The sequence below is a fragment of the Plecotus auritus genome, assembly GCF_963455305.1.
Source record: "Plecotus auritus genome assembly, chromosome: 11".
Taxonomy (NCBI): domain Eukaryota; kingdom Metazoa; phylum Chordata; class Mammalia; order Chiroptera; family Vespertilionidae; genus Plecotus; species Plecotus auritus.
This window is the reverse complement of record NC_137777.1, coordinates 29,288,028-29,300,955: the sequence shown is the minus strand read 5'-3', so window position 1 is coordinate 29,300,955 and position 12,928 is coordinate 29,288,028. Positions and strand designations below refer to the sequence as shown.

General features: G+C 48.9%; 1 protein-coding gene across 1 annotated transcript in view; it reads right to left on the bottom strand.

Annotated features, from left to right (window-relative positions):
* Positions 1–6,618, bottom strand: part of ZHX2 (zinc fingers and homeoboxes 2) — a 127,768-nt gene extending 121,150 nt beyond the window's left edge. Inside the window, exon 1 of the mRNA XM_080646928.1 lies at positions 6,304–6,618. The gene's annotated coding sequence lies outside the window, so the exon portion shown is untranslated. The remainder of the gene's footprint in view (positions 1–6,303) is intronic.
* Positions 6,619–12,928: the final 6,310 nt, after the last annotated feature.

Genomic DNA, 12,928 nt, shown 5'->3' with positions numbered 1-12,928 from the left:
CTCTGCTCAGCAGGTTCCTCTCTTGCCCACTGTCTGGCCTGAGCCCCCATGAGGAGGATTCTCTCCCAAAGGCCTCTGGGATACGTGGACCTACTCCCCACCCTGAACTTGACAGCAAGTGGTTCCCAGGCTTTTGCTCGTTCCCCCTGCAAAGTAAACCCCATATGGCGCTAAACCCAGGAAGGTGAGCCCAGCATGCATGTCCCACTTTTCCATCCCAAACCAGGCCTCTGCTCCCCTAACATATACCACAGACCTCGTACACCAAAGTGAATGCCTGGGTCACACTCCTTCATATTGATCCCCCACAGATCAATAGCACAAGCATTTCATTCGCTGCAGAGTCCAGGCATTAAATACTATCGCAGAGAAACATCGTGTAAGAAGATTTAATCTCCAGTAAGTGTTTCTGGTACAAGGGGACTGGCGGTGGAACAGAAAGAGGAAGACAGTGTGTGAATTGTGGCTTTGGACAGGTGGGCTGTCCACCTCGGGGTAAAGACAGGGGTTGGCAAGAAAAGTGGGTCCAGCCCTGGTCTCCTCTGTTCCATTTTAAAGTTTAGGTGGGAACTGATGTGCTATTGTCAGGACTGTTTTCTTCCTTGGGAGTCTGATGCACACACACACACACACACACACACACACACTCACACTCCTGCCAATCAACCCCTGTTACTGGTAAATGCATGACTACATGCATAAGAACAGGAAACAGATTGTGGGTGGATGTTCTTAAAATCACAGCCTGTTTGATGTAGGGAGGGGGCCTTAGAAAAGGGTGGAGGAAGGGAACGGGAGGGAATTTTCTCTTTCAGTTAAAAATGAAACTACCTTGTCAGTACGAAGAACAATGTCCACTTTATTGTCTACCACAGGCACATGTCATAGCCAAGCATCCTTTCAGAACTGCTTGGATTTGACCATGACACAGCACACTGCAGTACCTGAACACTGCACCAGGGTCTCCCTACGACAGTCGGAAGAGTGCCTGTGTGCATGGGGAGGACGGAGGAGAATAGCAATGAGATGGGGACAGTCTGGCTCTCAGAATCAGCGATAAAATCCACGCATGTTAATTACTTGGCACCTCAAGGCTGCTACAATAAAGTCACGTCCTAGAGGTGAGGACAGTGACCTTGATGGTGGTGGAGGTGATGATGGTGACAACCGGTAACATTTATTGAGTACACTCTATGCTGAGCGCTTTTATAGATTTCTTCTTGAGCTTCACAACAACCCACAATACAGCTAGTTACTAGAATGACCTCCATTTTTGAGGGACAAGGAAACTGAAGTTTAGAGAAGTAAGGAATAGCCCCAAGTCATAAAGCTGGTAAGTTGAGCAGAGAATCAGGGACGTGGTCCTTGCTGGAGGAATCCTGCGTGGGAAACGTAACGGCAGTGCCTCCGAGGCCCTCTGCTCTTATCCCCTGCGTTGAGCAAAGGGAAGGGTCCTGACCAAAGTCATGGTGCTGAGGAGTGGTGGAGCTGCAGGTAGAACCCAGGAGCCCGAGGGTCAGGAGAAGGGCAAGTGCAGTGTTTGGGGAGTACTTGGTGTCTCCTTCTACGGTTTCCAGTCCCGCTGAGTAATTACCGAAGGAGAGCTAGTTACCCCTGATAACAGCTGACTAACACAGGGTTAATTTTGGATTCTTAGTGGCAGGACGGATAAGAAAATCTTCCCATCACCCCTCACTTTCTTGTTGTATGCTGGCTTCTTTTTGCCCCGAGGCAAAACTGGTGCCCTGGTCTGAAACTCTCCAGAGCTCGTTTTATTTCAGTAAGAACCAAGCTGATTTGTCCCACAAAGCACACTGCTGTCAGTCTCCCCTTCCTATCACACACGGCATTCCCTCCTCAGCAACCTGCCATAGCTCCCCAGTACCTGTAGATGAGTCCCCAGTACCCCCAGATCTGGTGTCATCTCTTCGACACCTTCCCTGCACTGCGTCCCCTCTCCATCTCCCCAGGACACGCACAGCCCCAGGGTGGAGCTTCCATCCCGAATACCTTTCTTCCTCTTCTCATCTGAGGCTGCACGCACTTGATCTGCCAACTCAACAGGTGTTCATTCACTCCTTCCGCCTTACAAGTTTGGTCATGGCACCAAAGTGCCTAACTGAAAACATTTGATTGCCGCTCCCTGGTAGGTTTGGGAAGCTGTGTGGCAAAGAGCCAAGTCGTGGTCAATAAGCTAAGGACAGAAGTCCCTCAGAGACATGTTCCTTCCCGGAGAGAAGAGGAAAGCCACCCTAGGTGAACACGCTTAGTGCCTCGCTCACCCTACTTCCTCTTCCCTGGAATGCAGGTGTGTGGCCTGGAGATGCAGCAACCACCTTCCTACCAGGAGACCACAGCCCTGGGCCAACGGCCTACACTCTCAGGGTGGCAGAGTGGAAAGACGGAGTCCAGCTTCCCACCGGCACAGCTGAGGCCCTGTCCCACCCGCCCTTCTTGCTGTCTGACACCAACGAGCCTCCCTCTGGTGAAGTCACCGGTGCTCAGGGCTCTGTTGCTAGCAGCTCAGTGCAGTGATGTCTGATACACCTCCAGACCCGATTCCTCCTCATTCCCGGGTCAGTCCAGATGCTCCCACACTAGGATATGCTCCATGGCTCTTTTCCTCAGAGAATAATCATGCCCTTTATTGTGCTTCCATGTAGTTACTTTTCTCAGTTACAGCACCTACTTAACCCTGCGTGGTGCGGCCTAACGGTTCTTTCCCTGCCTGTCTGCTCCAACTCCTAGAGGGTGAGGGACTCCATCTCACCAACATTCCTATACATTCACTAACGCTTACTGTGCATGTCAGTGTGCACTGCACTGGAGTGTGGAATGCGCGGCACTCCACTTACTGGCTGTTTGGTCTTGGGCCCCAAGTTAGAGAACCTCTCTGCGTTCTCGGCTTCCTCGTCTACAAAAAGGAGAGAACGAGAGTACTTAGCTCACAGAATTGTCACAAAGACAAAATAGTTTAATCATACTTAAAATGGCTCCTGGCATGTAAAAGTGCTTAATGACAACAGGCTCTTGTGGGTGTGGTGAGCCTCCTAGTTGCTGATGGGACAAGGCAATCAACACATAGTTGATAAGTAAACGAATACAGGAATGAAACTCAGGAAGATTCCTCTGAGCTCGGACCACAAGGCAGTGGTCACTGTTCCCTTTCCCGCCTGCACCTGACCCTTTCCTTTTCATTCTAACTAGGTCTTCCCATATCCAGGGAGCTGCCATAATGGAGAGTTTCAAAGTAAAATGTAAGGCCAGGCTTCGAAAGCTGACTTCGTTTTTTTTTTTTGCTGTGCAGCTTTGGGCAACTTTCTTCACCTCTCTGAGCCTCAGTTTCTTCAGCTATAAACTGGGGATAACAATAGAACTGATCTCATAGGGTTACAGTGAGAATGGAATGATAAAGCAAGGAAAATAAACAGCATCGTGCCTGGCATACTGAAATACAGTGTTAGCAACGGTTATCAAACATCGTCATTATTCTTTTTGTCAAATGCACAGCATCCCTCCAAATCACATGGCCCCTCTGTGGATGCGACACCTGGCGTGGAGCCACTTTCAGCCCCATGGGGGCATGTCAAGATACTCTGCTTTCACATCAGGGAGAAAACCCTTCTTGAGTGCCAACAAACATCTATGTCTCTTTGATCTTTTCCTTTAAATGAGGGATTATTTAATGTACTGCAGGTGCTCGAATGATGTCACCTCATTATGACGTTGATGAGGAAAAAGAAATTGATTCCCAAGCCGGACTGCTGTCTGTGTGGAGTTTGCATGCTCTCCCCATGTCTTCGTGGGTTTCCCCCCAATTCCATGTGCATGTTAGGAGAATTGGTGTCTAAATTGTGTCAGTCTGAGAGTGAGTGGAAGGGTGGGTTTGTGCCTCACACCCTGAGCTGCCAGGACAGGCTACAGCCACCCGAGATCCGGAACTGGAATATGTGAGTTGAATTATCTTACTTATTTTTATTAATCTTTCTTAAATGAATGTATAGCTCACATGTATGTCCATGTTTAACATTAGAAGTGTTTTGGGTCTTTATTTACAAATGTGGTGAGGTTTTTGTGACTAGAAATAGGCTGTTGTCACTTAACTCCTGTTTATGTCAATTAGCCTGGGGTCAAACGGGTTTCCTTATGAGTCATTTCCATTAAAGTTGCAGTCTCCATGAACCTATTGACAAGGTCAAGTGAGGACTTATGGTATCTGATTTACCTTCAAACCTTGGCCACTGACTTTTCCCCGTAAGAGCTAGCTGTTAACTTGAGGTGGATCTTTAGTTGGCATCCAACTTGGCTGGAAGGTAGGGACCACAAGGGAATAATTCAGGAGCAGAGCTTTTAAACAGCAATGATATTCCCACAGTTCACAGGTCCAGTCATTGTCAGTGACACACATTTCAATCTTACTTATAGAATGGTTCCCGTTTGGCCTCAAAAGAAGTGTATACAGCTCTATATAACTTTCCCCTTAAACTTAAATCAAGCCTGTATGTTAGACCCATTCAAGCACTTGACAGCTCCATTAATTTATTTTTACTATTAAACATGCCATTTTACAAGCTATTTATTCCACTTGGTTGTCATCCAAATGCTTTTTGACATCACTGCCCTGGGATTGAACTGCTCAGAGCCCTCACAGATACAAAGTCACTGTTTGAAATCCTGAAGAGCTCTCAGGACCTCGCCCCCTTCTCTTCTCTTCAACAGGCATTAATTTCTCTGTCGAGGAGTGAGAGTGTACGTGAGTGAATGTGTGTGTATCTCTGTGTTTTCAGAGGGTAACTGTGGGAGGTTTGAGTGAGCTAAGGGATGAAGGGGAGGGAGTCTTGCCTCCCAAATCCTGCCCAACAGGCCTGATGCTAACTTGGAGAGAAGGTGATCATCAGAGATCAAGTTGGGGAAGAACTCTGGGGCCTGAAAAGACTTAGTGATCCTGGGGCCCAAGCCCGGCAGTGACTCTTTCAAATGGGAGGGGTCCAGAGAAAGTCCTCGTTTCCCACCTTCCTCCCACCCACCTCTGGGACAAACAAAGGGCCAGCGCAAAACAGATGAAGGCAGAGACCCCCACTGGCTTGGCAGCCCATCAATCAGGTGGCAGCCTGAGCAAATCACAACTTGGCTTCCCCCAAGTTTTCTCCCCAGACTAACCAACCACCCTCCTCCGCTCCTCTGCCTCCAAGCACTGCACAGCTGCCAGGCCAAAGGGACCATCCTCTGATGCTCCCTGATTCCCAACTTCCCGCTCATCTTCCTCTCCGCAGCCTCCTCCAAAGCGGCCGGGGCAAGGGCAAGTTTGCAAAGGCTTGGCTACCAAGTCTTGAGGAAGCCACAAAGAGGCTGCCACACCAACAAAGATTAACCTCTCGCGTGGGGCAGACGCAGAGCGCCAGCTGCCATTCCGGGACCAACGTGGGCTGGGGCTGGCAGAGGCGGGCTGCGGGCGTGGGCCAGCCTGCGGCGGGCAGCCTGGCCGGGGACCCCGAGGTCCCCCGCAGCCCCTCCCCACGCGGGCGGCCCGGCACCTGAGCAGGGCGTGGGGACAGCGCCGCGCTCTGGCCCTGCCCGCGGCAGGTAGCTCGGGTGCCCGCCCGCGCCGCGCGCCCGCTGCCTGCAGCCACCAGGAGCGACGAGAGAGGAGAGGCAGCCTCAACCCACGGCGTCATGCTTCCTGCCACCACATTACGGCGAATCGTCACCAGGCGAGGGGAGAAGAGGGGAGAGCGGGGGAGGGAGGGGAGCACCACACGCAGCCCCCCGCCTGCCCAAACCCGCCGAGACCGGGCCACGTCCCGCTGGAGTCCCCGCGGGACCTGCCCCGTTTGCACAAAGCGCCGCAGTTGGGCCAAGAAGGAAGGGAGCCGGCCACGAAATAAATAAATAAATAAAAACAGACGAGTCTACGTAACGCCCTGTCGAAAGCGGACGCCATATTTTTTTGTGGCTTATGTCGACATAGGGAAACGTAGACATGTTTTTCCTCCTCCTCCTCCTCCCGGGCTGGCTCCCATTTATGCAAACTTGTAATCAAAACTCTTAAAAAAAATCTCTCCCCCACCCCGGATCTTCGTATTTCCTCCCAGCCGCAGAAAAAGAGCCTGCACCCCCCTTTTCCGCACCCCCCTTCCGATCACCAACCCGGCCAAGTCCCATTAACAACACATTTTCGGGAGCCGCGGCGGCGGCGGCGGCGGCGGTGGGAAAGTTGGGCTGAGTGGCCGGCGCCGGGCGTGCGGGGCGCGGGGCTGGCGGCGCGGGGCGGGGGCTGCGGGGCGCCGAGGCGAAGTTTCTTACCTGCGCCGGGGCTGGGAGCGCGGGGACCCGGGCTGGGAGCGCGGAGACGCGGCACGGGCTTTCCAAAATGGAACTCTGCTGGCTGCCCCCACCCACTCCCCACTCCCCACCGGGCGCCCGGCTCGGGCTCCGTGGGAAAGAGGGGCAAAGCCAGCCCGCCGGACCGACAGACAGGAAAAGCCCTCGTACGGAGAACAGTGGCCAAAATTTTAAAAGAAAAAAAAAAAAAAAAGGAAAAAAAAAGGGGGAAAAAAATGTCTCGATCAGTGGGGAATCTACGCCAAAACCCACATGATCTGTAACGTCAGCATGCGTATTTGCATACGATACCACCACCCGAGCTGCCACCCGGGCTCGGGTTCCGCAGAAAGTTACAAAGTGAAATTCAGCCCCCTCCCGAGACGCCGGCGAAATGTCATTTTCAGGCGGAAACTGGGGTTGGGGGGACGCTAGCCCTAAAGGCGCTAGTTCCTAGCCAAGGTTGGGGGGCGGGGGGGAGGCAGTAAATTAACTTAAAAGTCTGAGCCCAGTAACGGAGTCAGTGGAATTTCTGCGAGGGGAGGAGGGGGAGGCGCGAGCGAGATCATTGAATATTAAGCAGGACCCGGCGCTGCGGCCGAACCCTCTCGGTGCAGTACCCATATTCTTTATGAAAAGTTCAAGGTGTCACTGATGAGCTCAACAAACTGTTGATCCTGACCACGTGGAGTGGCGGACTGAGGGTACCCCTGGGCAGCTGGGCTCGCCCCACGCCCAAGGTACTCCGGGACCCCGCGTCCCTCCCGCAGCGCGAGGGGCAGCGCGCGGGTGGGGCCGCCAAGTGCCCAGGGCGCTGTCTGCGCCTTCTCTCGTCTTCCGGCTCAGGGAAATGATCACAACACTTGACAAATACTTTAAAAGCGAGATACATTTTACTCCTGGAATGGTAATGACAGGGCTTAGGGTAGGGACGCTAAGAGAAAGCCCCCAGTTATGTAACGACTTGAAATGAGGTGACTTGCTGGGGAGATTCCGAGAGATTTCCTCTTGCGCCCGGTCTGAGGTTGGTAAAGATCCTCAAACTTTTTTTCCGTGAGAGCCAACAAACAAACAGACGCCGCGGGAGCTGACTTCAACTCTTGCGGGGCCGGCGTTTGCGGAGATTCTCCGACTCGGAGACATGCACACCCCTGCGGCGCTCGCGGGGAAGTCCCTGGGAAGAAGCGAGGCTGTACCCTTTCCGAGTTAGGGCTCCGGCTTTCCCGGCGGGAGGACATCCCTAACCGCCGCCGCCCCTGGGCTCCCCTCGGGCGCTTTAGAGCACAGGCGCGCCGGGATCCTGCGGCCTGGGGAACCTGAACTTGCCCTTGGGCGCAGCGCTCCTGCAGCAGTGCTCGGCGAGGTTCCTAAGGGATTCTGAGTCCAGGAGACCCTTCGAAATGAATCTCACCGGGCGACCTGTGGGTGCCGTTCGTTAACTGCCAGGATGGATTGGGCATCTGAACGCGTCAGCGTCTCCCGGGCGGGAGCTGGAAGCGACCTCACAGGAGCCTAGCGAGGGCGATGGCAAGCCGTCTAGGGTCTGCTTTGGGGGCTCTGAGCTCAGCGAGAAAACGAAAGGAAGCTGGCGCTGGGCGGCTCCATACCTGCCCCGAGGATCAGCAGGCGGGGAGTGAGGCTTCTCGGCCAGCCTCTGCTCTGGGGAATTAGAACGAACTCTAGCGGCGGTTTGCGACTCGGCTCTGGGCTCAGGGCAGCAACAGGTGGCCTTGTGCAACGGACGGAGTGGTGGGAGGTGGGGACAGCTGGCTTTGGGGGCTGACTGCTTGGCCAACAGACTGGGTGACTTTGGGCCTTTTTTTCTTTTCCTACGATGGAGAGAAGAAAGTAGCGAAAAGGTTGTTTTGTTTTGTTTTAGGATCTCCCCTGGGGCTTCAATTTCTCTAACATAACCCTTTAGGTCCCCGGAGATTTTTTACAATAGAAATAAAAATAGCTCCAATGCAACACTTTCTTATTGGCTTGCACCTTTTGGTTAGGTTATTGCGGATGCAGTCTGTTTGCTTTTCCACGACGCATAAAGCAAGGGCCTGGCACCGGGAGAGGGTTTCTTGCACGATGCTTGCACACCCGAGGCGACCGCCCAGGTTCAAAGGGTGCTGTTGAGAATTTCCTTGATGACCGTGACCCAGATCTCATTGCATCTTTCTCAGACTCATTTGATACCTATTGGTATCATCTACTAGCCATCAACTCCAGAATTTAGAGATGCTGCCTTCCCCCCTCCTTCCCTCAATGGTGTGCCAGGAGAGTAAACGAAAAATAAAAGTTTGCCCCCGCAACTTCAATATTTTTATTTTGCTTACTTTTGACTCTTTCAGGTCTCACTCTTCCCCTTACTTTCTCTTGCTTAGGTCATTACACCACTTTCCTGCTCCTTTTAAAATAAGTATAGTTCTTGCCCTAGTCGGTTTGGCTCAGTGGATAGAGCGTCAGCCTGCGGACTGAAGGGTCCCAGGTTCGATTCCAGTCAAGGGCACATGCCAGGGTTGTGGGCTTGACCCCCAGTGTGGGGCGTGCAGGAGGCAGCTGATCAATGATTCTCTTTCATCATTGATGTTTCTCTCTCTCTCCCTCTCCCTTCCTCTCTGAAATCAATATATATATATATATATATATATATATATATATATATATATATGTGTGTGTGTGTGTATATATATATATATATGTATATATATATGTGTGTGTGTATCAGTTTGTTTCCATGGGAATATTGAAACCGTGAGGAAGCTATTCCCATTTTGAGGCTGCTCTCTTTTTGATGGTCAGTCGCTTAGGAGGGTGTCTGTAAGCCAGGGTTTCTTCACACACCCATTCCACCTGCTTCTGGCTGGATAAGAGACTCATAGGGTGGGGAGGGGCAGGGTATAGCCAAGGAGGGTAAATCCTTGGGCCTGTGTATAGAATTTCCGTGTTTTCGGGGCATTTGGGTCTCATGGACATTGTAGGGGTTTCTGGTGGGCTTCAGTGTCATCAAATTAGTCAAAGTGTAGCGTGGACTGAGCTTTCACTTTATAAACACACAGCGGGGAGTAAAGCAAGGGTGGCTTTTACGTTAATGCTCCGATTCCAGTGTAGGTGGAGTAGGCAGACCCTTATCTGATATGATTCAAGACCTTTGAAATCAGTAATTATAAGAGTAATGTTTATTGAGTGCTTTCTATGCATATGCTAGTTGCTACTCAATCTTTTCAACAACCCTATCAGTCAGTGCTTCTTAAGTTTTTTTTTTGTTTTGTTTTGTTTTTTTTGTTTTTTTGGTCTTAGGTCTCCTTTAAACTGTTTAAAATTATTGAGGGCCCCAAATAGCTTTTATGTGGGAGAAATATATAGATATAGATAGAAATTAACCATGTAGATATTAAATTGGAGAAAAACTAAAACATACTTTTCATTAGCTATTAATTAGAGCAACGGCACCATTACAGTTCACAGAGCCTCTGGAAAACTACTGTGTGTTTGTGAGAGAACGAGAATGAAAATGGCAAGTGCATTTCCACACCCTTATGAAAATAGTCTGACCTTGAGGACTCCCTGAAAGGTCCCGAATCACATTTTGAGAAACACTGTTAAGTATGTTCTATTATTATACATGTTTGCAGACAAGGGAACCAAGGCTTAGAGAAATATAGTCACTTGCTCAAGGCAAATGAAGGATTTAAACAAGGATTACAAGGAAAAACAAGGATTTAAACCTGGGCCATTGGAGCCCAGAGCCAGGGTCCTTAATGATTGTAAATTCCACCTTTTGTTGACAACCCGAGCTCCACCCCCAGTCTAGAACAGCTTCTAGTGCTTCCCAAGGCTTCTATCTATCTATCTATCTATCTATCTATCTATCTATCTATCTATCTATCTATCTATATCTATCAGAGAGGAAGGAGAGAGAGAGAGAGAGAAAAACATCAATGATGAGAGAGAATCATTGATTGGCTGCCTCCTGCACTCCCCACACTGGGGATTGAGTCAGAAACCTGGGCATGTGCCCTGATGGGAAATCAAACCCTGACCTCCTGATTCATAGGTCGGTCGACACTCAATCACTGAGCCATGCCAGCCTGGCCCAAGGCTACTTTTATTAATAGCAATCATGTTTTGAGGCCCTACCAGGTGCCAGCCTACTATGGGATATTGTTTCTACCCATTTTACAGATGACAACGCTTCTTTACAGAGGTCACGAAGCTTCTCCAAAGTCACTCAGCCAAAAACTAAGAGAACCTAGTTTCAAATCTTTGTCAGGTGGCTTCAAAACCAACCAAAGACAAGAGTCCGTTAAGTGCTTTATAGAGGCCTTGGGAGGAGAGAGCAGCTACTTTTTATAATTTGGTGAGAACGAGGCCTGGCTGAGAAGTCTTGAAAACTGAGAAATGGCAGGAGCAGAAGAAATAAATAAGAATAAAATAAGCATCACCTTTAAGGAGTTCCTCATCTAATGACAATACATTCACCCTGGCTTATAAACTCAAAGCAGTCATGGTGGGTGCAGCAAAGATTTGGAATGGAGATTGGAATTGCAGGGCCGCCCTTCCACCTGTCTAATTTTGGCACATGTATGCTAGATGCATATTTTTTAAATGAATGAAGAAAAAGAAAGCAAAGTGTAGAGAAACAGCAAGAAAAGGAAGCCAATCAGCAGCAGTCTGACCTGCTACTGGTGATAATTTGGGTATATATCCTTCCACAGGTTCAGTTATTTACTTTGCCATAACTAGACTCTTAAGAGAAATGACAACTGTTACATATTGATTTACAAACTGTAGCATGAACCAGATACTACTTGTAACAAAGCGAGATGGAGTGTGACCGTTTGGAACATTCAGATCACTTCACTGAATCCCTGCAAGTGGGAGGGAAAGGGAAGCATGTGAGACATGCTGTTTCCTTCCATGTCTGCATCTCCTCACCCTGAGGTTCGATATAAAACGCCTCATGCCTTGACGTGAAATCCCATGGCATTGGCAGGATCGGAGCTGGGACTGGATGTTTTCAAGTTCATAGCAGGAGCTTGACTTGGCAGTAGCTGGAACCTGTTTGGAGTGTAGAACTGAACGTTTACAAAATGGGAAAAGCTCAGCGCTTACTATTTACTTGATTTCCTGATCTGGTTTGATCCTAGCATCATCCCCAGAAGATGAACAGAATGGGTGCTATTATTCCCATTGTACAGAGGAGGTGGCTGAGACTTACAAAGGTTATAGTAATTAGTTCAAGTTCACAGACTAAATTCAGAACTATGATTTAAACCCAAGTCTTGTAGCTGTAAGGCCAATGCTATTTCTGTGTCCCTTCTTCACCATTTGCTTTTGTACCCAAAGGGGACTAAATATGGCCACTATCAGTCACTGACCCTCATTTTTGCAGGATTCTGAAGAATTATCACCCAGCAAAGCCTTTTTATTATAAATTCTCTCTATATACATATCTTAATCTATGTGTCTTTCCGCTATTATGTAAGGTTCCTGCAGGCAGGTATATGCTTTGTTTAATTTACTGCTCTCTCCCCATACTTAACCCTCCCTGGTGTGTCTTAGATGCACAAGTAAGTGATTGCTGAATAACTGTATTTCTTGGTAGAGCTCATCCAATAATAGAGAGGCAATGCTATTCAAAAGTGTATACGTCTTCTATTGGCCTAAAATGATTTTAGCTTAGCCCCACATTTCCTGGGGCCAAGGGTTTTGTTTCTGTGGAACATGGACTGAGTGTCTGGTGAGGAAATGCATAGGCAGCCAGCCTTATCTGGAGTCCCAGCATGAGAAGTAATAGCTCTGCATTGGTCCGTAGGCATCTGATATTCCAAGTTGCTCATTTGACAGCGGGGGAAATTGAGGCTCTCAGTTGGTGACAGTGCCAACACTACAAACCAAATCTCCCACGAATTCCCCTACAGATTTGCTTCTAAACAACAAAGCCTCAAGAGAGAAACAGAGACGTGCCTTCAGTCAATTCATCAAAGAGCTAAGAAAGATCTGTCCAGCTTAGTCCTGTGGGGGGAAAGGCTTATGAGCAGGGGACAGGAAGCTCCTGTTACAAAGGTGTGGTGTGAGACAGACGGCAAGACATGGCCCTATGTGCCCATGAATTTGTCTTTAAAGTGGGGGTAATAATGCCTGCTGGCTTTCTTCATAAGATTTTGTGAGCCTCTGATGAGACAACATGGGTGAATGTGCCACCATATTCTTTATAAGGAACTTATATATGTACCATGACGTATACATTAATCCAGTTAGTCATTTGGTAGCTATAGCAGAGAGGCTCTGGAGTTTGAATTTCAGCTCTAGCACTCACTTATCAACATTTTAGTATCCTTATCTCTGAATTCTAAATGAGGATAATGGTAATACCTATCTCCCAGGAATGCTGAGATAATTCATGTAAAGTATTGAGCTTTAGAGCTTGACCCACTGTGAGTGCTCAGTAAATGCCAGCTACTATTATCATTTCTCATATGAAAATAATACATATTCATTTAAAACATTAATATACATAAAACATATCTGTTGAAGGAATGCATGAGATAAAAATAAATACATAAGATATCATTCAATTTTGCTCCCCAAAAGAAAGCACTGTGAATGTTTT